This window comes from Schistocerca piceifrons, chromosome 6 (genome assembly GCF_021461385.2).
Source record: "Schistocerca piceifrons isolate TAMUIC-IGC-003096 chromosome 6, iqSchPice1.1, whole genome shotgun sequence".
Classification (NCBI taxonomy): Eukaryota; Metazoa; Arthropoda; class Insecta; order Orthoptera; family Acrididae; genus Schistocerca; species Schistocerca piceifrons.
Genome location: NC_060143.1, coordinates 136,307,833 through 136,335,459, shown reverse-complemented (window position 1 = coordinate 136,335,459; position 27,627 = coordinate 136,307,833).

Here is a 27,627-nt window from a genome sequence, read left to right as displayed (position 1 = left end):
CGTACTGATCCTGAACCGTTTGTTTTGGATTGCCCTCTGGAGTCTCGTAGGAGTCTCAAAATAAATCTGTGATGTCAGAGTATTCTCACGTGAAAGCTTTTATCAACATTTCTTTGCGTTCCCAGAAAGCTGTAACAGTTATCTTGCGGACTGACAGAGTCTGCTTGAATTTTTTGTCATATTGAGAGAATGACTGTGAGTCCACTGGCTGAGCTCTTCTTTAGGGTAGAAGTTCATCTTCTGCACCCATGTCTCTTCAGTTATATAGAGAAATTCTTCCCCCTATTCATGGTAGCGCGAAAGAAATGTCAAGCAGTTTTTCAACATCGCTTAGACATTTTGGTAGCCAGCTTGCACGAAAATTACAGCAATTTAACATGTCAATGATAATATTAAAGTTGTTCTTGAAATTTGAGGCATATCTGCAGAAAGAATTGAAACTGTGAACCGACTTCTCGCATGTACAAATTGGTCAACGTGTTACACAAGTCCATCAGTCACATCTGAATGTCTTCCTCTATCATATTTGCCAAAAACATCTGCGCCGTCACCCTTCAATTTTCTACTCCACTTCCTTAAAAAACCATCAGTCATAGCTTCCTTCCCCATATGCAAGACACAATCGCCAATGAAGTCTGGCGGAATTGACTCCTTTTGCTTGCATCTCAATTCGGTTTTGCTAAGAGTGCTCTACCACATCGGCCCCTAACATAGCTTGCATTTATCGTAAATCTCTCGCCTAGCACAAAGTTCCAAGCGACTGAAAAAAAAAAAAACTGCAGGAGACTCCAGTACATAAGAAGGCTAAAAGAACGGAAAATTACAGACCTACATCCCCAACATCGGTTTGTTGCAGAATCTTTGAACATATCTGTCGTATTCCGACCTTCTGTGTCTGCATAGTCAGTGTATCAATGTGTGCAAAAACTTAGCTTACCACTTAGCACGCAAGCGGATAAAACATACGAACTGTCTTATCAAGCCCAGGGTGTTAAACAGTCATTCTAAATAAATATGAACTTGGTCCTGTAAGGCAGCTGATATCAGGTGCAGATCGTAACAAAAATCATTAGAAATGCTGCTGTCCCGTAACTAGAATGCATGAATTACTAAAGGTGAATGTTTGGAATCTATTCTAGAAAGACAACACAGCTATTCCCTTTTTTATTCTACATATAATTTATCAACTGTGCTTTCAGGGGTCAAGTGATACACAACAATCATGTTCAGCTACTTTTGACACTAAATAACAAAGTATTTAACTCTTGGACAATAAAAAAGGTTCAAATGCCTCTGAGCACTATGGGACTCAACATCTGAGGTCATCAGTCCCCTGGAACTTAGAACTACTTAAACCTAACTAACCTAAGGACATCACACACATCCATGCCCGAGGCAGGATTCGAACCTGCGACCGTAGCAGTCACGCGGTTCCAGACTGAAGCACCTAGAACCGCACGGCCACACCGGCCGGCTAACTCTTGGACATATTGAATTGGTGATCATTAAAATCGTTATCTCTACATATGAAAAATTTTTTATCACGGGGAAGAATGATTAAAATCTTCATTGGGACATTTACATCTACGATGTCGTAGCTGGTCAATGCACTGAGTTGATGAAGAATAAATTTACTTTTGGAACCAATGAAAAAACTCTCATGTACTCAATGTGAGGGTAGTTTAGTATCCTAGCTTGTGATATTCAGTGGCCAAAGTGTACACAAGTTGGAGTGAGCAAAATCATGGGAAACTAGCTTGCTCTTTTCTCACAGTTCTCTGTGAACTATGGATAAAGGGCAATAAGCAGATTCCATATTTCTGGATTTACAGAATGCTTTTGACACGGTGTGTGGCCTAATGCATGATGGTACTTCACCAAGCAGCATCTGCAATAGCGTTGTCTCCTTGCTGTGTCGTAAACGCTAATTCCCTACTCTGGCCTTGACTGAATTCACTCAGCCTCAACTTTCCGTGTTATGTAGAACGTTAATCTTTCCCTAGTCGAAATAATGGTTACTGCACACTGACTGAGGGTTGGAGCGATGTGCACAATTTCTTTGCCTACAAAAATTCCCACAGGAATAATTAACTACCTCTTTGCTATCTGTCGCCATGATTCATGAAGCGTATCTTCCTCATTTTACAGAAAGCAAAGCTCTCAACGGCCTCGCTATTTTCCACACACTTATGTTGTCCGCCACGAGATGAGAAAGAGAGAGAGATCTAGCCATTTCAGGTCTCAAAATGCTTTTATATAATGGGGATCTTCCCACCGTGTCGCGTCTGAATCGCCAAGTATGGCTTCAGCCAATCACCGTCTCGCTAGAGGTGAATTTTATTTTTCTTGCTGGGTCGCAGCCTAGCCCTGTTAATGCTATGCAGCCACGTATTTACTTTAAAAGGAATAATGTATTGTCCTGGCCTTATCCATTTCTGCGATGAAACTCGCTGTTCTCTTGATAATGGGGTTTTCCAATGGCATTAACCACCCGTTCAGTTCATATCCAAAATGCGTTTCACTTTAACTTGTTTATTCACCACCCTGTCCATATATTGGAAGATACTGTGTTGTTAGTTTTCGGTACATGAGATTAACTGCAGTTGCCTTTTGTTGACATAATGTAATTATTATTTTGTGAGGATCTCATACTGTATGGTACTGTCGTTATGGATCAAGCCCATGTAAGGTCCATAAAATCCGGATGCCTTGCATATTCTCAGTTGGAATATAAAAGTTTCTTGTCCAGAATCAGCATGGTTTTAGAAAGCATCGCTCATGGGAAACTAGCTTGCTCTTTTCTCACAGTTCTCTGTGAACTATGGATAAAGGGCAATAAGCAGATTCCATATTTCTGGATTTACAGAATGCTTTTGACACGGTGTGTCTGGTAACGAAGGTACGAGCATATGGAATAAGTTCACAGATACGTGAGTGGCTCGAAGACATCTTGAGTAATAGAACCCAGCATGTTGTCCTCGATGGCGCGTGTTCATCAGACACAATGGTATCGTCAGGAGTGCCTAAGAGAAGGTTAAATATTTGGGTGTAACGTTGCAAAGCGATATGAAATGGAACGAGCGTGTGAGAACTGTGTTATGGATGGCAAGTGGTCGATTTCAGTTTGATGGGAGAGTCTTAGGAAAGAGTGGTTCACCTGTAAATGAGACCCAATGTAGGCCGCTGGTGGGACCCATTCTTGAGTACTGCCCCAGTTTTTGGGATCCGTACCGGGTCGGACTGAAGGAAGACATCAAGCAGTTCAGAGGCGGGCTGTTAAATTTGTTGCTGGTAGGTTCTAACAACACTTATGTGGTACAGAGATGCTTTGGGAACCCAGATGGAAATCGCTAGAGGGAAGGCGACGTTCTTGTCCAGAAACACTATTGAGAAAATTTAGAGAAACGGCATTTGAAGCTGACTGCTGAACGATTCTGCTGCCGCCAACATACATTGCGCGGTTGGACTACGAAGATAAGATTCGAGAAATTAGGGCTCATACGGGGGCATATAGACATCTGTTTTTCCCTCGCTCAGTTTGCGAGTGGAACAGGAAAGGAAATGAGTAGTAGTGGTACAGGGTACCGCTACGCATCGTTCCATGGCTTGTGGAGTATCTATGTAGATGCAGATGAGCGTACTTCGCTAGTGACGGGAGGCGCAACAACACCGTCCATTTCTGTCGCTGGCTGCTTACACATTGACGAGGGTCTGCTGATGCCGTGGGACCGAAAAACTAACCAAAGTGAGTGTATAAATAGGCTGTAAGGCTAATTAAGGAGGCCCACAAAAAAATTGTTGTAAAGTAGGAGCATCGAATTCCGATTGGACCACGGATTTTTTTCAGCGTGTCATTAACCTAGCATGATCTGAAGGTTTGTCAGAAGCTACACGTGGTTCGGACGCAACGTGATCCTCGGAGTCTCGTTTTCCAGCCCCACAAATGCCGTCAAACTACAAGCATTTCCTTGTTTTTAATGTCCAGTCAGGGTAAAAATTACGGATAGCTACTTCACGCGGTTTGCACCGAAATACTAATCATTTGCACGTCCATGATTGTACCACACTTCCCACTTCGATGACTGTCCCGTGGAACCTCGGTGGTGTTAAAATTTCAGTATTTAGTTCATACACAGTGGGTCCGTTTCTAAATAAGAGTGCAAGGTTAACTGTCAACGTCGTAAAGGAATAAACTGCTGCAGTTGAAGAGTTACGCATTGATTGTCCACGTGTAGAGCCTCCGCAGCCACGTAGGAAGTAGGGCTGTGTGCGAGTGGTGACGTCAGCTGGCAGCCGCTGCGACAAAGCAGGGACAGACTGCGATTGACAGCCTGTGTTCGGGACCGCTGCAGACATTTTTCACCCAGTTAATTACACGCTGCAGCTCTATAACCAACTTGCGCTCTCCTTTGTTATCTGCCATAACATTTTTCGCCTCTGGCACATGCAGTTGTTGATTATGTCAGCTATTTGAGTTTCTATTGAAGATTCGCTTCAGCGTTTATCGACGCTTTCCGTCTTTTTTTACGTTCCCAGAAACCGTGATAACTACAAGCGGTTATCACAATAACCGAGTTCCTCTACAGTCAAATCCATAGGTCTGAAATATTGCAACGCATTCCTGTTTTATATATGACACTGTCAGCCCTCCACAACATAAAAGTTCACAGTAAAAGCGTACTTTAGACAGAATGCATGCATAATTTTATATTTTCAATTACATAACTCCCCCCATACCCGCACACACACAATCCTACGGCAATGCGGAAATGTTTACGAGTGGATACAAAAACCATAATTTTTCAGGGAATCAGATTCTGGATTTTATTTCTACATATACGGAAGAAAATGAAGAGGTGCTTTGCAACACAGGCGAATAAACGAATATATTTTTGATATACTTCATTTTCGCCACTGACTACGTTTATTTAAAATCCGCCATCACAGTTTTAACCTTTCCGTCATTTTCAGGTAGGTAATGACTGAAACAATGCATACACAGGGCTAAAATTACCACTAAGATAGTACTACACGTTTCGCAGTGGAGTCACGAAAATGTGAATTAGAAGAGACCAAAAGTTACTCACGTGTTATGAGCACAGCAGTGGCCATCAGTAAAAGGAATAGAAATGACGTGAGCCTCTAGTGCTCGTATCAGTTTTCGTCAGATAAACCATCTAATTAAGGTGTAAAGTACGTCAGTATGTTACGGGAACGCACTGTAAAACATGAGAATAAATGCAACGGTCTTCACTAAATTTACCGTTATATTACAGCACATGAAATAAAACTCGTGCTTATTGCATATGTCAGTAACGAAGAACGTAGCGGTCAAAAAAAGGCTGGGAGAACTCCAGCGAATTTACATCAACTCCGAAGACTACACTTAAGATGGACGCATTCGTCCCGATCCACAGCCTTTGCCAACATAAGTAAGTACACTCTTTGGTGCTTAGGTTCTTAGGAGGTAATGGGAAACCGAGATCAATCAGTCTTCATTAGCAGTAGTAAAAGAACACCGCACAGTCGCAAAATGCCCTCGTATTACCAGATTATCTTTTTTTGTGTTATATCTATGCGATACACCACAGCGATGTCAAGAAGTGGAAATACTCTCCTGATACAAAAACACGACAGTAATATTATTAACGGTAAAGAAAATCAGTTTTACGTTTAAACACAAATCTCATCATGATCATGCAGGGCCCATGTCCGATAAAATGTGGGGCTAAGGCAGATATCATGCCACAAATTCATTAATCAGAGCAAATGCATTATTGTGTGGTAGGCATAAAAGAACATCCACAAATATTACAGCAAAAAACCTCATCTATATATTTGAGATTGGTAAAACATTTTATTATGTTGCCAAGGACATGCCACGTAATACCTTACTGAAAGGATGAGGTGTAAAGCGTGGAAGTCATGCGTTTGTAAACATTATTGCGTGTAACATATAAAGTACAGCTACAGTATTATTAGCGATTCAGTATGTCATTTCTAAATACAAGCAACGCACTTCATGATTATGGCTGCAGATAATAAGCGCAAAACCTACTGAAAAGGAGACCACATTAGTAAAAGATGAACAGAGTGCTACTAAGAAAATAAGGTTCTTCACATTTCATAAACTTGCCCGTACATTTAAGAACACAAAAGTAGGAATTTGTTTCCAAACACAAGTCACCCTTCAGAAGTTAATACAACGTTACAATAACAAAAGCGAACCTTTCAGTAGCTTTGTGCAAGATGCAGCGTGCCACATGCCTTAAGAATTACATTCGGCAGACAGGACGTTCTTTTAATGCGAGGATGGATAGCAGCGCTCCGACATTCGGTATTCATTTCAAGTAGAATAAACATAGGGTCGACAGTACAGAGGTACCCCTTCAAATCTTGTACACCGTACAGAAGGGAAAAACCATGAACATTCTGAAAGAAATGGAAATTTACAATCATCCAAAGACTCACCCTGAAGATCTTTCTACAAGGTCGATTACGTCTGCTTCTTATGGCCTCTTTTCTGTGTTGCCATATGAGTTCCCTAACCATCGCCGTAACACTTAAGTCTCCATAGCCCTCTCTGAATTGATTCGATGTCTTCCTTCAATCCGACCTGATACGGATCCCAAACACTCGAGCAGTACTCAAGAATAAGTCGCACCAGCGTCTTATATGCGGTCTCCTCTTTCCTAAAATTCTCCCAGTAAACCGAAGTCCACGATTTACCTTCCCCACCACAGTTGTCACATTCTTGCTCCATCTGATATCGCTTTTCAAAGTTGTACAACAAAGTTGGCTGTGTCAAGCAGGGTGCTACTAATACTGTATCCGAACGTTACAGGTTTGTCAAACTTCCTGGCAGATTAAAGCTGTGTGCCGGACCGATACTCGAACTCGGGACCTTTGCCTTTCGCGAGCAAGTGCTCTACCAACCGAGCTACCCAAGCACGACTCACGACCTGTCCTCACAGCTTTAAGTCCGCCAGTACCTTGCCCGCGAAAGCCAAAGGTCCCGAGTTCGAGTCTCGGTCCGGCACACAGTTTTAATCTGCCAGGAATTTTCATATCAGCGCACACTCCGCTGCAGAGTGAAAATATCATTCTGATTACAGGTTTGTTATTCCTATTCATCCGCATTAACTTACATTTTTTCACATTCAAGACTAGCTGCTATTCACTACACCAACTGGAAATTTTGTCTAAGTCGTCTTGCATCTTCCTGCTGTCACGCAACTTCGACACCTTATCGTACACCAACACATCATCAGCAAACAACCGCAGACTGCTGCCCACCCTGTCAGCCAAATTATTTATGTATATAAAAAACAACAGCGGTCCAGCCACCCTTCCCTGTGGCACTCCTGTCTCTGATGAGCACTCGCCGTCGAGGACAACATACCGGGTTCTATTGTTTAAGTACTCTTCGAGCCACTCAGATATCTGTGAATTACATTTATTCCACATGTTCTAACCTTCGTTAACGGAGCACCGTATCATATGCTTTCAGGAAATCTAGAAATACGGAATATACCTGCTGCCCTTCAAAATGGTTCAAATGACTCTGAGCACTATGGGACTTAACATCTGTGGTCATCAGTCCCCTAGAACTTAGAACTACTTAAACCTAACTAACCTAAGGACATCACACACATCCATGCCCGAGGCAGGATTCGAACCTGCGACCGTAGCAGTCCCGCGGTTCCGGACTGAGCGCCTAGAACCGCTAGACCACCGCGGCCGGCTGCTGCCCTTCATCCACAGCTTTCAGTATATTATGTGTGGAAAGGGCAAGCTGAAAGATTATTATATTCGAACTGAGAATGTGTTCAAGGATTCTGCAGCAAACAGAAGTTTGGGATATTGGCCCGTAATTTTGCGGGTCCGTTCTTTTACGTTTCTTACATACACGAGTCACCTGCGCTTTTTTCAGTCGCTTGGGCGTTTGTGCTGGGCGGAAGATTTACAGTAAGTGCAAGCTAAGTAAGGGGCCAATGCCGATCGAACTGGGATTTCAAGCGGACCTGGTGATTTATTTGTTGCCCCTATACGCCAGGTATGCTTATTTCAACGACGTCCATACGGGAGTTTGTCCAATGCTCAAATGACGATATGTCATACGGTTCTCCTGCGTGAACGATTTATTGAACGTGAAATTTAAAACGTTGGCTTTCATTTTGTTACCTTCAACTGCCACACCAGACTGCTCAATAAGGGACTGAATGGAAGCCTTAGACTCGCTTAGTAATTTTATACACGACAAGGATTTTCTCGGGTTCTCTGCCAGATCTTTTGCTAGGGTGTGACGGCGGTAGTTGTTGTATGCTTCGCGCATACATCTTTTAACAGACGCGCGAATCTCTGTGAACCTTTGCTTGTCGTCGTTTGTGCGTCCTCTTTTGAACCTAGAGTGCAACAGCCACTGCTTCCTCAGCATCTTACGAATTTCCTTATTAAACCATGGTGGGTCTTTTCCATCCTTTATCCCCTTACTAGACACCTAACTCTCCAGACCACGATTTACAATGTGCTTATACTTGGTTTTTCATTGTGCTCAAAATCATCTGCGGAAAAAGTTCATATTTCGGAAACTTTTGGATACCAGCTCGTATCTTTAGGCATCCGTACCTCAATCAGTAAAATCGGAAGTTTTATAGGATGACATTGTTGTCCATCTATCTGCCTCTTCGACTGTTAAAAACCCTTTTTCTTAGGAAATGGTTGACATACCAAGTTGAAATTTATTCCAAATACTAAGGTCTCCGGTCCCTTTTAGGTCACATATTTTTGTACTGGAAATCTCACTCATCAAAACGTGTAGGGTACTTCCAGTTGACCTAGAATTATGAAGTTAAGCAAGAAACAAGGTTTCACAGTATATCAAAAGTAAAAAATCCGAAAAGTGTTCTTTAGTAATTACATAGTACAAAAATATCTTTGATTTTTTTTTTTTTTATCCGACTTTGTTTCTGTCTCTTAAGACCCATTTCTCTCAGGAATGGGTACACGTATAAAGTTGAAATTTATGTAGCATATTAAAGTCTAAGGTCCCTTGGTGATGTAATAAATATATGCTTCTACGTAACTGCAGTCAAAAGACACGGAAATTCGTGTAACATATTTTGATGCTCGCAAACTCAGCTCATAAACTTCCCGTTCACCTAGAATCATGAAATTTGGCAGGGAGCAAGGTTTTACAGTACAGGCGAAGGAAAAATCCCTATATTGTTAATTTGCAATTATATTAAACAGAAAAATATTTGAAAATTCCTGGCAGATTAAAACTGTGTGCCAGACCGATACCCGAACTCTGGACCTTTGCCTTTCGCGGGCAAGTGCTCTACCAACTGAGCTACCCAAGCACGACTCACGCCTCCTCCCCACGGCTTTCTGTAAAGTTTGGAAGGTAGAAGACGAGGAACTGGCAGAAGTAAAGCCCTGGGGACGGGGCGTGAGTCGTGCTTGGGTAGCTCAGTTGGTAGAGCGCTTGCCCGCGAAAGGCAAAGGTCTTGAGTTCGAGTCTTGCCGGCACGGTAGCTTAGCGTGTTCGGTCAGAGCGTTAGCTGCCCTCTGTAATAAAAAAAACTGACTTGATCGATCAACAACGAACTTAAACGGATGTCTTACGACGTCCGCCCAGGGCAGATGCAACGAACGAAACCGAAGAAGAAATTTAAAAAAAAAAGTCTCGGTCCGGCACACAGTTTTAATCTGCCAGGAAGTTTCATATCAGCACACACTCCGCTGCAGAGTGAAAATCTCATTCCAGGAAAATATTTCTTTGTCATGATTACTGGTGGCGTCCCTGTTAAACATCTTTACCTCATGGTAGTTGCATACAGAGCCCTATAGACGACATCATACCTGTTCTTAATCGTTAATAGCTTATATTCTTTCTTTTTACTCAGTTTTAAGTTTCATGTTGTGGTTTGATAAAACTTATTTTTGTTTTCGATATACCTGTGGTCTGGGCGTAAATATTGTACACGTATAATTCTATTTAGACTTTATTTAACGTGTTACGCGGTCATTGGCTGACAGTGATGTAATGCTAGAGACAGTGGACGGAGCTTCCGGTATTTCAGCGATGTAAATTGCATGTCATACAGCAGTAGTTGTACGCGACTAGAGAATTTCTAAAATCATTGGGGGAAGTGGCAACAAAACGACTATTCGCGTTGGTGTGTAGAATATATGAGTATGGCGACATACCATCTGACTTTCGGAAAAGCATCATTCACACAATTCCGAAGACGGCAAGAGCTGACAAGTGCGAGAATTATCGAACAATCAGCTTAACAGCTCGTGCATCGAAGCTGCTTACAAGAATAATATACAGAAGAATGGAAAAGAAAATTGAGAATGCGCTAGGTGACGATCAGTTTGGCTTTAGGAAAAGTAAAGGGACGAGAGAGGCAATTTTGACGTTACGGCTAATAAGGGAAGCAACGCTAAAGAAAAATCAAGACACGTTCATAGGATTTGTCGACCTGGAAAAAGCGTTCGACAATATAAAATGGTGCAAGCTGTTCGAGATTCTGAAAAAAGTAGGGGTAAGCTAGAGGGAGAGACGGGTCATATACAATATGTACAACAACCAAGAGGGAATAATAAGAGTGGACGATCATGAACGAAGTGCTCGTATTAAGAAGGGTGTAAGGCAAGGCTGTAGCCTATCGCCCCTACTCTTCAATATGTACATCGAGGAAGCAATGATGGAAATAAAAGAAAGGTTCAGGAGTGGAATTAAAATACAAGGTGAAAGGATATCAATGATACCATTCGCTGATGACATTGCTACCCTGAGTGAAAGTGAAGAAGAATTAAATGATCTGCTGAACGGAATGAACAGTCTAATGAGTACACAGTATGGTTTGAGAGTAAATCGCGCTGCTGCTACGGTCGCAGGCTCGAATCCTGCCTCGGGCATGGATGTTTGTAATGTCCTTAGGTTAGTTAGGTTTAACTAGTTCTAAGTTCTAGGGGACTAATGACCTCAGCAGTTGAGTCCCATAGTGCTCAGAGCCATTTGAACCAAATGGACTCGCCCGTCCCACGTCACCGGCGTGCGTACAATCGAGGGAAACACATTCACTTGTGAGCGAGCGGTCTAACGTAACAGTCACTATGTTTTGGAAACAGGAAAAACGGCGTTGGATCAAGACGGGATGTGCCAGAGGTCGTACAGCACTACAGTGCATCAAGGTCTTCAAGGGGCGTGCAGGGAATCGGCATTGCCGTACAGCACGGTGGCACGTTGGGTAAAAGCCTTCAACGAAGGACGGAAAACAGTGGCAGACATGCAACGGGAAGGTTTCCCTACCTTCTCTGCAGAAGAAGTGCATTCTGTTGCCGCGTTAGTGGACAGTGATCGATGCCATACGATTCGTGACCTCGTCCACGAAACGGGATTAGCGCATATGGCTGAGCCTCGCATCCTGAAGGGAAGCCTGTGCATACGAAAAATTGCATCACGGTGGGTTCCGCATGGCTTGACGGTAATGCAGAAATGGATGCGTTACGACGCTGCTCAGACGCACTTGGAGCGCTATGAGCGCGAAAGAGAGACTTTCTTACACCGTATCGTAACACTGGATGAGACATGGTCCATATCGTACGAAAGGAAACTGAAACGCCAATCCAACGAATGGCTTCATTATTGGTCGCCGCGAAAGTCGAAAGTGCGTCAGAGCCCCAGTATGGTGAAAGTTATGGTGATTCTCGTGTACGACTGTGATGGTGTTATCCTAATGCATTACGTTCCTCCGCGGCAGACCGTCAACACACAGTATTACTGTTCGTGTTTGGAGCATCACCTGCGACCAAATTTTCGAACGAAGCGGCGACACTTTCTGCGCAACCCATCTATCATTTTGCACGACAATGCGCGTGCGCATACAGCGCAAGCTGTGGATGCTATATTCGGTTGATGGGAATGGGAAGTTCTGTACCATCCACCAACTCCCCGGACTTACGTCCATGTGACTTTAATTTGATTACGAAGATGAAGGAACCACTTCGTGGCATTCGCTTCAGAACTGTTCCAGAGACTCGACAGGCGGCAAACCGCTCCATTCGCATCATCAACAGAACAGACTCTGCTAACGGTATACTACGGATTCCACGTAGATAGCAACTGGTTCCACACAACGCTGGTGGCTACTTTGAAGGACAGTAACAGGTGCAAACATGTAACTCTTTTGTATCGATCCGCAGCTCATGGTTGTGCGGTAGCGTTCTCGCTTCTCGCTTCCCGCGCCCGGGTTCCCGGGTTCGATTCCCGGCGGGGTCAGGGATTTTCTCTGCCTCGTGATGACTGGGTGTTGTGTGATGTCCTTAGGTTAATTAGGTTTAAGTAGTTCTAAGTTCTAGGGGACTGATGGCCATAGATGTTAAGTCCCATAGTGCTCAGAGCCATTTGAACCATTTTGTATCGGTTGTGAATTAATAGCTGCCATTATTTAAGTTCAAAGCCTCATATTAATAAAATCGTAAACTGCATGCAGGAGAAAAGGTCCTATGAACATGGGTCTGGAACGGTGTGTGTGTGTGTGTGTGTGTGTGTGTGTGTGTGTGTGTGTGCAACAATAACAAATCGTCCCGTATCGCACACACATAGTACAGAGCTGCATCGTATTCTCGTCATAACAGATGTTCAGAGTGGCCTCCATGGGTTTACACGTAATAGGGATAGTAGCGGTTATTATGCAGGATACACATAATCGTACTCTGGGTTACCATCTTGGCACGACCCTTACCTGGAGCCTGTACTATGATTCGTCTTAGTACCCTGTAGAACCCGGTCCTCCAAATCTGGTCAACGCACTGTCCGCCGCTTCCCTGCACGTTCTTCTGGCTGGAAGGACACATGTTCACACAAATACGCAAAAAGGGATTCAAAAGTTGTGTGATGTAGTTGATGTCTGTGAGGGTACTTGTTTTGGAATAGCCGTGCTGCCTCTCAATCGTTTCTATATGTTCGGCCGTACACAGACATCATCTGGACTTGTTCCCGACGTGAATACCGCAACATTCTGGTGCTTACAGTACGATGCGACAATCAAACAGACGGAACATATGGGACATGATCAGAGGAACTGTCGTACGTCAGTGTTATCTGCCGTGGCAAGAATGTATTTCCGGACACATGTTCCTAGTGCTTTTTTCCTCAATTTCCAGTCAAGAATCGGTTTTATTAATGTTCATCCTGTGTATAATTAAGTTTGTACGGAACCCACAGAGCGCAATTCCTACTCGCACCCTGCCAATTTTATTTTTGTATGGGAGAGGGGAGTGGTTCTTGCCCCCCTCCCCTCCCGATGGGTACTACGCCTTTACTACGCACGTACAAGGAAGTTTACGGCCGGTCCGCCTATACGCCGGCCTAGCTGCGGTCGCGCAGTAACGACACCTGCTGTGCCGCCGCTGCCAAACTGCGGCCGCCGCTGGCTGCCGAGCGCCGCCCCTGCGGTTGCGCCGCGCCACACGGCGACGCAAGGCGTCGCGACGCACCAGCCGCTGCCGCTGCCGCAGCCGGCGGCCAACAAACGGCTTCCCCAATACGTAGCAAGCAGCCGCCTCTATGCACTCACAAACTGCGCCTTACGCGATTCTTCCCCCCGAGGGGTTCTTTCTGTGTTATCAGTTTTGCCAGTGCTAGCTGATTTTCCGATCTTTCTTTCCGTATACTGCTGAGCAGTGCGCCTTGTCGATCTAACCACGCCTTGTTGCCTCTTTGCTTTAATCGATTTGTTCCTTAGTTTTCCCTTCCAGAGTTGCGAAAAGAGAGAGGTTTGCTATACTGAAGAGCCAAAGAAACTGGTACACCTGCCTAATATCGTATGGGGCACCATCGAGTACGCAGAAGTGGCGCAAAAAACGTGGCGTGGACTCGACTAATGGCTGAAGTAACGCTGGACAGAACTGACACCATGAATCCTGCAGGGCTGTCCATAAATTCGTAAGAGTACAAGGAGTGCAGATCTCTTCTGAACAGCACGTTGCAAGACATCCCACATATGCTCAATAATATCCATGTCTGGGTAGTCTGTAGGCCAGCGGAACTGCTTAAACTCTGAAGAGTGTTCCTGGAGCCGTTCTATAGCAATTGTGGATCTGTGGGGTGTCGCATTTTCCTGTTGGAATTGCCCAAATCCGTCGGAATGCACAATGGACATGAATGGGTGCAGGTGATAGACTGGATGCTTACGTAAGTGTCACCTGTCTAGTCCTATTACTCCAGCTGCACACGCCCCACGCCATTACACGGCCTCCACCATTGAACAGTCACCTCCTGACATGCAGGTCCATGAGGTCACGAGGTTGTCTCCATACCCATACACGTCGATGCACTCCATACAATTTGAAACGAGACTCGCCCGACCAGGCAACGAGCTCCCAATCATCAACAGTCCAATGTCGCTAGTCACGAGCCCAGGCGAGGGTAAAGTTTTGTGTCGTGGAGTCATCAAGGATACACGAGGGGGCCTTCTGTTCCCAAAGCTCATATTGAGGATGTTTCGTTGATTTTTTCACAAGCTGACACATGCTTATTACTCACCATTGAAATATTCAGCAATTTGCGAAGGGTTTCCACTTCTGTAACATTGAACGATTGTCTTCCGTCGTCGTTGGATCCGTTCTTGCAGGATCTTTCTGCAGCCGCAGCGACGTCGGAGATTTGATGTTTTACTGGATTCCTGATATTCATGTGCACTCGTGAAATGGTCGTACGGGAAAATCCCCACTTCATCGCTGCCTCAGAGTTGCTGTGTCCCATCGCTGCCGGCCGGAGTGGCCGAGCGGTTCTAGGCGCTTCAGTCTGGAACCGAGCGACCGCTACAGTCGCAGGTTCGAATCCTGCCTCAGGCATGGATGTGTGTGATGTCCTTAGGTTAGTTAGGTTTAAGTAGTTCTAAGTTGTAGGGGACTGATGACCTCAGCTGTTAAGTCCCGTAGTGCTCAGAGCCATTTGAACCATTTTGTCCCATCGCTCGTGCGCCGACTATAACACCAAGTTAAAACACACTTAAATCTTGATAACTTGCCACTGTAGCAGCAGTAACCAATCTAACAACTGTGCCAGACACTTGTTGTCTTATATAGACGTTGCCGACCGCAGCGCCGTATTCTGCCTGTTTACATATCTCTGTATTTGAATACGCGTGCCTGTACCAGTTTCTTTGGCGCTTCAAAGTAATTACAGACAAACGAAACTGTTATGTTCGTGTTCTGCAGAATTCGAATCCACCAAAAAGCGGTGAGAAATTGTTCTATATTAATACGGTGGTTCTTAGCTCGCAGGATGAAGAGTGTTTATTTGAGTGAAATCTCAGAAAGGTTCATTAAGTACTTAAGTAACTTCCAGTAGACTGTGTAACGGATGGATGAATGATTTGGAGGAAGGGCCAAATAGTGAGGTCATCGGTCCTATCGGATGAGGGAACGATTGGGAAGGAAGTCGGCCGTACCCTTTCAGAGGAATCATCACGGAATTTGCCTGAGTCGATTTACGGAAATCACGGAAAACTTAATTCAGAGTGACCGGACGCCGGTTTGAACCGTCGTCCTCCCGAATACGAGTACTGTGTGCTGGCCACTCGCTCGGTATTCTGAGCACTGCTTCACTCGACAGCGACCTATCTGCCTGTCACGTTATTTGTTGTTCTAGTATAAACTGCATTGTTATGAACAGAGAAGTATGGATAGATAAATTTTTTTTTAATCTTGTAAACTACCGTCCGTGCTTATGTTAGCTTGTTGCCTTGTTTTTCAGCCTCTCATTGTTGAAAGATTCGGTTTTTCAAAATATACACATTTGCCTTCGCGTTAGAAATATTGCTGAGTGTGCTAACGAGAAAGACACGGTATTCAAAGGGTATAAGCGTGCATTTTCTTGCTTCTAATTGGTATTTCCACGGACTGTAGAGACTTACGTACTTACTTATTATGTAGCATGTTAGTAACCTGTGTTAGCAATGTCCCTCTATAACATTTTTGTCGTAGTTCAGGAGAGGAGGCACTATACATCTTGTACTACAAGTTTCCTGCCGATTTTCCGCGATGTCACTGTTCTTGTGTTGCTGGCTACCTGCTTTAAACGGTTGCGGCCGCCTGCAGGCCTAGTGAGTGCACCATCGAGTACGCTAACATTCACAGCTTTAGCGTGTACTCGGCAGAATCGAGGCCGCTGGCACGGCGCACTTACAGTCCACCAATTCACATCTCATCCACGCAGCAAGTCCATCACGTTACAAGCTCTTCATCTGAAACCTGCGCAGACGACTCGCATACACGCCCAATGTCTGGACACTTGCTCAGGTATCAGGAGTTGGATTTCCTCTCTTCTACAGCCGACTGTGCAGTCGTGGTCACACTTTCAGATATGCTGTCCACCACTACAGGTCATCCACACATGAAGACGTCCCCCAAAATACACTCCTGGAAATGGAAAAAAGAACACATTGACACCGGTGTGTCAGACCCACCATACTTGCTCCGGACACTGCGAGAGGGCTGTACAAGCAATGATCACACGCACGGCACAGCGGACACACCAGGAACCGCGGTGTTGGCCGTCGAATGGCGCTAGCTGCGCAGCATTTGTGCACCGCCGCCGTCAGTGTCAGCCAGTTTGCCGTGGCATACGGAGCTCCATCGCAGTCTTTAACACTGGTAGCATGCCGCGACAGCGTGGACGTGAACCGTATGTGCACTTGACGGACTTTGAGCGAGGGCGTATAGTGGGCATGCGGGAGGCCGGGTGGACGTACCGCCGAATTGCTCAACACGTGGGGCGTGAGGTCTCCACAGTACATCGATGTTGTCGCCAGTGGTCGGCGGAAGGTGCACGTGCCCGTCGACCTGGGACCGGACCGCAGCGACGCACGGATGCACGCCAAGACCGTAGGATCCTACGCAGTGCCGTAGGGGACCGCACCGCCACTTCCCAGCAAATTAGGGACACTGTTGCTCCTGGGGTATCGGCGAGGACCATTCGCAACCGTCTCCATGAAGCTGGGCTACGGTCCCGCACACCGTTAGGCCGTCTTCCGCTCACGCCCCAACATCGTGCAGCCCGCCTCCAGTTGTGTCGCGACAGGCGTGAATGGAGGGACGAATGGAGACGTGTCGTCTTCAGCGATGAGAGTCGCTTCTGCCTTGGTGCCAATGATGGTCGTATGCGTGTTTGGCGCCGTGCAGGTGAGCGCCACAATCAGGACTGCATACGACCGAGGCACACAGGGCCAACACCCGGCATCATGGTGTGGGGAGCGATCTCCTACACTGGCCGTACACCACTGGTGATCGTCGAGGGGACACTGAATAGTGCACGGTACATCCAAACCGTCATCGAACCCATCGTTCTACCACTCCTAGACCGGCAAGGGAACTTGCTGTTCCAACAGGACAATGCACGTCCGCATGTATCCCGTGCCACCCAACGTGCTCTAGAAGGTGTAAGTCAACTACCCTGGCCAGCAAGATCTCCGGATCTGTCCCCCATTGAGCGTGTTTGGGACTGGATGAAGCGTCGTCTCACGCGGTCTGCACGTCCAGCACGAACGCTGGTCCAACTGAGGCGCCAGGTGGAAATGGCATGGCAAGCCGTTCCACAGGACTACATCCAGCGTCTCTACGATCGTCTCCATGGGAGAATAGCAGCCTGCATTGCTGCGAAAGGTGGATATACACTGTACTAGTGCCGACATTGTGCATGCTCTGTTGCCTGTGTCTATGTGCCTGTGGTTTTGTCAGTGTGATCATGTGATGTATCTGACCCCAGGAATGTGTCAATAAAGTTTCCCCTCCCTGGGACAATGAATTCACGGTGTTCTTATTTCAACTTCCAGGAGTGTAAGTTGTGCATCACATTGCTGGCCAAGTTGAGTTTGCTCTGGAATAAAGTGGTACGTTAAATGAGACATGCTACCTTAGCAATAGATGTCTTTTTTCTGTGTACGAGTTGAGGTATTTATAGTTTTAAAGTTGACGATGGTTCAGGTATACATGCCGACGTCGCGAGCTGAAGATGAACACATAGAGAAAGTGTATGAGGATATTGAAAGGGTAATGCAGTATGTAAAGGGGGACGAAAATCTAATAGTCACGGGCGACTGGAATGCAGTTGTAGGGGAAGGAGTAGAAGAAAAGGTTACAGGAGAATATGGGCTTGGGACAAGGAATGAAAGAGGAGAAAGACTAATTGAGTTCTGTAACAAGTTTCAGCTAGTAATAGCGAATACCATGTTCAAGAATCACAAGAGCCTCCTCTTGTGATACACTTGGAAAAGGCCGGGAGATACGGGAAGGTGTTAATTAGATTACATTATGGTCAGACAGAGATTCCGAAATCAGATACTGGATTGTAAGGCGTACCCAGGAGCAGATATAGACTCAGATCACAATATAGTAGTGACGAAGAGTAGGCTGAAGCTCAAGACATTAGTCAGGAAGAATCAATACGCAAAGAAGTGGGATACGGAAGTACTAAGGAATGACGAGATACGTTTGAAGTTCTCTAACACTATAGATACAGCAATAAGAAATAGCGCAGTAGGCAGTACACTTGAAGAGGAATGGACATCTCTAAAAAGGGCCATCACAGAAGTTGGGAAGGAAAACATAGGTACAAAGAAGGTAGCTGCGAAGAAACCATGGGTAACAGAAGAAATACTTCACTTGATTGATGAAAGGAGGAAGTACAAACATGTTCCGGGAAAATCAGGAATACAGAAATACAAGTCGCTGAGGAATGAAATAAATAGGAAGTGCAGGGAAGCTAAGACGAAATGGCTGCAGGAAAAATGTGAAGACATCGAAAAAGATATGATTTTCGGAAGGACAGACTCAGCATACAGGAAAGTCAAAACAACCTTTGGTGACATTAAAATCAACGGTGGTAACATTAAGAGTGCAACGGGAATTCCACTGTTAAATGCAGAGGAGAGAGCAGATAGGTGGAAAGAATACATTGAAAGCCTCTATAAGGGTGAAGATTTGTCTGATGTGATAGAAGAAGAAACAGGAGTCGATTTAGAAGAGATAGGGGATCCAGTATTAGAATCGGAATTTAAAAGAGCTTTGGAGGACTTACGGTCAAATAAGGCAGAAGAGATAGATAACATTCCATCAGAATTTCTAAAATCATTGGGGAAAGTGGCAACAAAACGACTATTCACGTTGGTGTGTAGAATATATGAGTCTGGCGATATACCATCTGACTTTCGGAAAAGCATCATCCACACAATTCCGAAGACGGCAAGAGCTGACAAGTGCGAGAATTATCGCACAATCAGCTTAACAGCTCATGCATCGAAGCTGCTTACAAGAATAATATACAGAAGAATGGAAAAGAAAATTGAGAATGCGCTATGTGACGATCAGTTTGGCTTTAGGAAAAGTAAAGGGACGAGAGAGGCAATTTTGACGTTACGGCTAATAATGGAAGCAAGGCTAAAGAAAAATCAAGACACTTTCATAGGATTTGTCGACCTGGAAAAAGCGTTCGACAATATAAAATGGTGCAAGCTGTTCGAGATTCTGAAAAAAGTAGGGGTAAGCTATAGGGAGAGATGGGTCATATACAATATGTACAACAACCAAGAGGGAATAATAAGAGTGGACGATCATGAACGAAGTGCTCGTATTAAGAAGGGTGTAAGACAAGGCTGTAGCCTTTCGCCCCTACTCTTCAATCTGTACATCGAGGAAGCAATGATGGAAATAAAAGAAAGGTTCAGGAGTGGAATTAAAATACAAGGTGAAAGGATATCAATGATACGATTCGCTGATGACATTGCTATCCTGAGTGAAAGTGAAGAAGAATTAAATGATCTGCTGAACGGAATGAACAGTCTAATGAGTACACAGTATGGTTTGAGAGTAAATTGGAGAAAGACGAAAGTAATGAGAAGTAGTAGAAATGAGAACAGCGAGAAACTTAACATCAGGATTGATGGTCACGAAGTCAATGAAGTTAAGGAATTCTGCTACCTAGGCAGTAAAATAACGAATGACGGACGGAGCAAGGAGGACATCAAAAGGAGACTCGCTATGGCAAAAAAGGCATTTCTGGCCAAGAGAAGTCTACTAATATCAAATACCGGCCTTAATTTGAGGAAGAAATTTCTCAGGATGTACGTCTCGAGTACAGCGTTGTATGGTAGTGAAACATGGACTGTGGGAAAACCGGAACAGAAGAGAATCGAAGCATTTGAGATGTGGTGCTATACACGAATGCTGAAAATTAGGTGGACTGATAAGGTAAGGAATGGGGAGGTTCTACGCAGAATCGGAAAGGAATATGTGGAAAACACTGATAAGGAGAAGGGACAGGATGATAGGACATCTGCTGAGACATGAGAGAATGACTTCCATGGTACTAGAGGGAGCTGTAGAGGGCAAAAACTGTAGAGGAAGACAGAGATTGGAATACGTCAAGCAAATAATTGAGAACGTAGGTTGCAAGTGCTACTCTGAGATGTAGAGCTTAGCACAGGAAAGGAATTTGTGGCGGGCCGTATCAAACCAGTCAGTAGACTGATGACCAAAAAAAAAGAAAAAGTTGACATTCCTGGAAGAATGTCCTATAATCAACGAAAATGGCGGATGTGGCTGATGTTTCACTCCAAATGACATTCTATCTTTGAATAACAACACAGAAAGGATATTAGGTCCTTCAGATTGGAAGAACAATATCAAGAAAAGTAGGAGGAACAGTGGAAAATATTTTAATTCTAAGATAATAAAGACGTGCCTAAAAACTACATCAAAATTGCTGGGTGTGAGAACGTTACATATCATTATAACGTTAAAATTGCACGCTAGAATAATTTGCTTGCTCTGGCCGCTGGTCTGGGCAAAAAAGAAAAAAAATCTGGTCAATGATACATTTGTACACCTACCCGTTTTGACAGGATATTCTAGAACAGTAGATCATAAGTTTATTGTATATGTGGTGGCTGTTCTTCCTGTATACTCCAGAGCCATCAAATTTATCATAGTTCCCTTTCAGTTTATGTTTTGACTGTAGTAACTGTGACAAATATTATATCGGTCAAACAGGCCGCTCTTTTAAATTAAGGTTTAAAGAACACTCACAGCCACGAAACATAACGGCTTCGGGACAGCATTTATCTGATACTGGTCATTCCATACGGAGCATTAAGAGTTGTATGCGTATTCTTCACAGAGTGGAAAAAGGCCGTGCTCTTAATTTGTTAGAGGAGTTTGAAATTTGTAAAGCAAAAAATAGAGAACCAACTAAACTGCTTACCTAGCAAAATGACTTTGTGCCCAATGCCTACTTTGTTTTATTTGACAATGTTTTACTCTAATCACTGCACGCCTCTGTTATATATAGTGTGTTGATAAGTACACCTAGTATTGAGTGCATCACACATTTACTTCGTCTTCATACGATTTACGCATGACTCTAGTATGTTCTTGTTTCTTCTTTATTCATTTCATAGACAGCAATAATCAGATAATTTGGATCATCCACTGTTACGGAATGTTATCATTCTTTTCTTGCAACGGAGTGCCGCAGGGTACGAAGGGCCTCTGCCGTCACGTTCCTCCAACCACTTCCCGCCTGTACGGAATTCTGGCGTTAGCGCTAACAGAGGACGCTGATTATGTGCAGCACTATGTTTTCTTTCATTTGTGGCTCATTTAGCGATTAGTTTTATGGTTGTTTAATATTACCTGGTGCATTATCAACGGCGTTTAATATTTATATCATTTTCTAGAATACTTGCACTAGGGCACATGTCAACCACTGTTTCTTTAACTCTTCCTCTTTTTAACAATATTACTTTTGTCGTGTTCTTCTTTTTATTGCTTTTTATTACTGTAATGCCTTTTATACATTATAAGTTTATTACAGACTTCAACTATTGTATCCCCCTTTATTTTCGCTGTTTCAATTAATTATTGAAAACTAGTGTATGCCGACATTAGCGACATCTGGTGAACTTACAACATAAACGTCTTGTGGCTACTGTACGTCAGCTTGTTTTAAACGGTAATACTACTGACAACATGCATGTGATGTGATTTATATGTATTTGACGATGCTGGTGCTGATCCCGCATTTAACATTTGACGATGCCACTATGGCTGCAGTACATTAGGATTTTGTTTTTATGAAACAGGTATGCGTCTTCATATTTAAAGCGCACAAATGTAAATTTTGTCAGTACTGCTTTTCATTATGGTCTATGTATTGTTCTTAAGCTGTACACAGTTTGCGAGTGTATTTATGTTCTCCCATTTTTGCTGCAGATCTGGTGATGGTCTGTTAGCAAAAAATTTGTGACCACAGACATAAATTAAAGGAAACTTATTATATATAATTAAGGCGATGGCGGTCAGTGATCCTTTCAGTGCAGATACACACCAAGCTCCAACTCCTATGGGAATCGGCGAGAGACCACGAATAATGAGACTAACGAGCATGGGCGCTAAATTCGTAGTGTGCGATATAAGTTAAAGTCTTCGGCCAGTGTGGTCGGCCTAGTAAACAGGAGACCCAGGTTCGAATCCTCGCCTGACACGAATTTCAACTTGCACCAATCATACAAATCATTGCTCCTAATGTCATCAGTTCCTTTGTGTCCTCATTAATAACTTTATTGCTTCGGGGCATAGTTTGCTTCCTTGTCAACGTATTTCTCATTAACTGAAAAAACAAGACTAATGGATGCCGCGATTACTTATGAATGGACGTATGTAATATGTGAAGCATATTTAAGTGGACCTTTCATTACAAAGGAAATGAGCCAGAATGTTTTTGTTGCTGTCAGTATTCTTAAAGTAATTATGACATCTGACTTAACTTGAAAATTATTGGTTACATGGTTGAATATCAATGCGGATGATCCAAATGCCCTGCATCTGCGTCTTAGTCATAATGCCATTCAGCCTTGGGTATGTCATTCTCTGCTAAAAGCAAAAGTGAAAAACAACCTCAAGTTAGCATCCCTGCATCTGTGCGAGCCCTTCAATACGCTGCAAGTGTCAATCGTAGTCAGAACGCTGTTCTGTGTAGTTGTTGGTGCATTATGTCGGAGCTGACTGAATTCTATTTTGGGAACATTGTTGATGCTCGTGTGGTGGGTGCATCCTTTGTTGTGTAAAGAGCTTTGTTCTCTATCAGACAGGATAATGAGGGTCTTGTTGGATGTGTGTGGATACCTTCATGTACAATACAGGGAATTTTATATGAGCTTACCTTCTGACTGAACCGTGAATTTACTTTCAAAACGCCGCGCGGGATTAGCCGAGCGGTCTAAAGGCGCTGCAGTCATGGACTGTGCGGCTGGTCCCGGCGGAGATTCGAGTCCTCCTTCGGGCATGGGTGTGTGTCTTTGTCCTTAGGATAATTCAGGTAAAGTAGTGTGAAAGCTTAGGGACTGATGACCTTAGCAGTTAAGTCCCATAAGATTTCTGTTGGATTCCTTTCATTATAATTTCTTAAATCTGTTGTCATTTACGGCATAAATTCCTCTTCTAAATTTACTGTGGCGTTTCTCACTATCTGGGAGGAGACTGAGTAGTGGAACGTGTTACTTTTACACATAAACAAGAACGATCTGTCACACTACTACACTTTAAAACACAGTTTATATGTAATTCATGTCACACAGACTCATACGGAACCTACATCTGCTTTCTTTTATATACTGTATACGATAAGATACTGTCATCCCCCTTCCCTTCTGTGTGTGAGGATGAATGAGCAAATGTATTTCTAGTAGCATGCTTGAGGATAGCAGACAAGCCTGTCTACTAGAGAACAGTAGGACCAACGTCGGAACAGGTAGCTACGCATTCTAAAAGCAGAGAGGTTTCTATTCTTAGTATGGTCCTGTCCGTCCCTTGTCATGTTGGTATAGGAAGCTGCCCCTCTGGCCACTTCCGTTTGTATTTGTGAGCCACCCTCAGGAAGGGACCACGTCAGTCTGTCCGCGGCGAGCGTCTGAAGTGGTAAGATCTCCGGCTAAGTGCGTGTCTGCTAAGTCCGCAGGACAATGGATTTCTTAAGTTCAGCCTAACCGAAAATTTAATCACCTTTATTTAGCTCTAAAATATCTAATGTTATCTTAAATTGCAGCGCAGTGTAATTTGCGTGTGAAGTAGTTCAGAATATCTTCCGGTAGTTGCTTTGTCACTACTTTGTGAGTAAAGTGGAACCACGTGTTGATCAGTAACTCTAACTAAGATCATCAATCTTAAATGCGAATGCTCGTGTGATTATAACGTCTCGTCTTGACAATATTTTTCAATATAGCAACTTTTCTTTACGTTCAACCCACGTGGGGTGTACTTTGTGAGACCAGTACCACATGCTTATACAATTGTTTGACCCATCAGGTTAATAGTAAGACGATAGTAACCAGTTCGAGGTTTTTCTTTTGCAAATTGCTTTTCGATCTAATTTATTTTAATTATCAAAATTATTGTGGAGTTACACTCTTCGTGTAAACCAAGTTGACCTCGTGAAGCATGTGGTGGAATCATCAAAGTAGCCCTCAGCTATTCTTTTCGGGAAGATTTCACAAAGAGTTAGTATGAATTTAGTATGCCAGTGTGTGGTAATTACATGACGGACAGGATTGCGCTACGAACGTAGCTTCTTTGGGTGAAAATTGAATCGGTTGGTTGTGGTTAATTTCCTCTTGGATATGTTACAACATTCTTCGTGTGTTATTTTATGAATGCACTGTTGTATGTAGTCACCCAATCTTGGCTCCCTATTTGATGTGTTCCGTAAGATTACAAACTCACATTTTCACAGACCTAAATAAGGCACCAGCTTAGTTATGACTCAAGTTTAATATGCTGAAATTGCAATGATCAATGTTAAAATAAATTTCCAAATATAAACTGATTTATTTCTTTTTATTTAAATTCTCATTTTATAAATATATCACCGGTTGTCGTATGACGATTAAAAGATTATAATTAATGTTAGTCTGGTTGGGAATTTGGTAAGCTAGACTGGATACCTGGTGAAACAGTTGCTCAGTAATGCAAGGTTAATTTCCCCAGACAGCTCACAGCTTTTAACCCGCTTTTATTGTCTATCAGTACCGCTTTCATAGCAAATTAAAGCAACAACGTTACGACATTTAACATATTAAATTTCAAAACCTTTTCCTAAGAATTTACTTTATTTACTAGCGATTAATCAAGAACATTAACACATTTAATCACACTATGTGAGCGTGGAAGTAGTTGCCAGTGGGTAACTGATGAAAACAAATTAAATTTCTTTCAACAAATGGAAATTTTATTCCTAAAAGCCCTTTTTTTAAACAGATTTAAAATTATAATCAGAAAGCAGCCTTTAAATATCAAGTTACAATTTATTCAGAGGCAGAAAGAACAAATTTTGACAGTATGAGCTTTCGGGCTGAGAACCTTGCCGCTCCCTTTTGACACGGCCGTAGTCACGACCGCTCACAACAACCTCTGAAAGACGACACTGGTGCAAATCTGCAACACACCAGATTACTTTAAACTAAAAATTTTAACAACTCACACAATCACATAAACTAAGCACCCCGTAGTAGTGATGGAAATGGTACAAAACACTAACATTAAAAAATTAACTTGCCACAGAAGGTGCAACTTGATTAAAAAAAAACCTCTTACGGTGAAAGGGTGGCAACTTTGTATCCTAAAATGACCATTTAAACAAAAACCCATGAAATGCAGTCTTACATAAAATACACAAACATGCTCTACATTGCACATATACCGCCTCTCAAGATGATAGGCAAGATAAAAACATATTTCAGGAATTCGGCAGTTACTCTTCAAGTAATAAATTCGTTAACACCAAATCCGACAAACATGACAGAGGCAGCTATTAACGTACGGGTGACCGACAGACAGACACTAACTGCTTAACAAATACAGACGGGAGAGAGACGAGCAAGCTGGGGACGAGAGCCAGACCAAGAAAACAAGTAGAATTTAACAAGTAAATGAAACAACATATCTCCAATCACTTAACTTCTAATAAACTGCGATTTCTGGCGAAGACCTGGCGCAGCACCCCCAACACTCTCCCGAACCGTCCGCTGCCAGCCGCTTCAACGGACGCAGGAAGGCGCGCCGATCTCCCGTCTCACGGCGTCGCAGCTCGCACCGGCCAGACTGATGTCGTGGGTTGACTCCTGTTGCTCTCGTGTAGACCGCGAAGCCACTACCCCTCGCTATACGGCGCGACCCACTGGACTGGCGTGGCGACCTCACATGCGCCGACGCTCAAGACGGACAAGTCATCTTGTGTCCCAGTGCGCGACCGACCAAACGGTCGATCCAACCGCCAATGACCATTGCTTGAACAAACTGGAGTAGACTGGTGGCCCAACACATACTAGCACTCCGGACGACAGACAGACAATGACTGCTCCACACTGACCCGGCTGACCAACTGACCAACTGGCGAGCTTATCGCGCCTCTTAAAGGCATGTGAACAGGCAACCTTTCCCCTTTTCCACCAGAGGCAGACACCAAAGCTGCGATTGCCACAGCGGCGCCACCGCCAGAAACTGAGGGCGACTGCTTCACACAACACGCTGCGGCGCGCTCTTCAGAACAGCAATTTTTTCCACGGCTTACAGTTCACTTCATTTTACTTCTGTTTAATTTTTTCTTTGTTGTTTTTCTTCCTAAGTAGAAAGTTTTTTTTTTTTGTAATACAGGAGTTAAATAAATCCATAGTATTATTTGAATGTGTCAGATAGCGTTTTCTGTTAACACTTTCCGTTATATTAGCCACTGTAACAGAAAATCAATATTCTTGATATACAACGTTATTTCACAGTGTAGTTTTACAGGATTGCAATGTTCTTACTCAGAAAGATAACTTTCTAAATATTATAAAAAAAGCTGTTCTATAATACATACTGTATCACTGGATCATACGTAATAAGATGTGTAAATAAATAGTACTGAAGGAAAACAATTATTTTTACTTCCTGAAAAAGTTGAAATTGTGATGTACAACCTTCTTTGGGGAAGGTCTCCACATGACACCTGTGAGAAGATATGTGGCGAATAAACACACAGTATCGAAGAGTCCTTGGATAGTAGAAAATGGCGGCTCTCCAAACAAAGTCCACAATATTTACTCAAAATACTGTTATGACAATGATGCCAAAGTTTCTCTGGCCCCATTTCGTGTATCTTCGCCCAGAACTCTAGAGTGTTCCGTTTACCGCACATCTGTGAAGTCAGTGTTCACCTGCTGCCCAGATGCATGGGGCTGGGTAATCCAATAGACAAATTTCAGGTGCACTCACACTTGCGCAACTTTCTGTGTGCATTAGTTGCATGTTGCTGTTGCACGAGGCTGTAAGAGGCCGCATACAACTGTGCAAATTCATGTGTACCTCAAATTTGTGCATACGGGCCACTCGTGGAAACAAATGCAGCCGTTGTCCGAGCTTATGTTCGCTTGTTACTTTGTTCTACTACCTCTCACTGTTGAAAGATTCGGTTTTTCGAAGAAATATAAATTTACCTTCACGGTAGCAGTACCACTGCATGCGCTAACGAGAAACACATGGTGTGTATATGGTATTATCGTGCGTTTTCTTGCTTGTAGC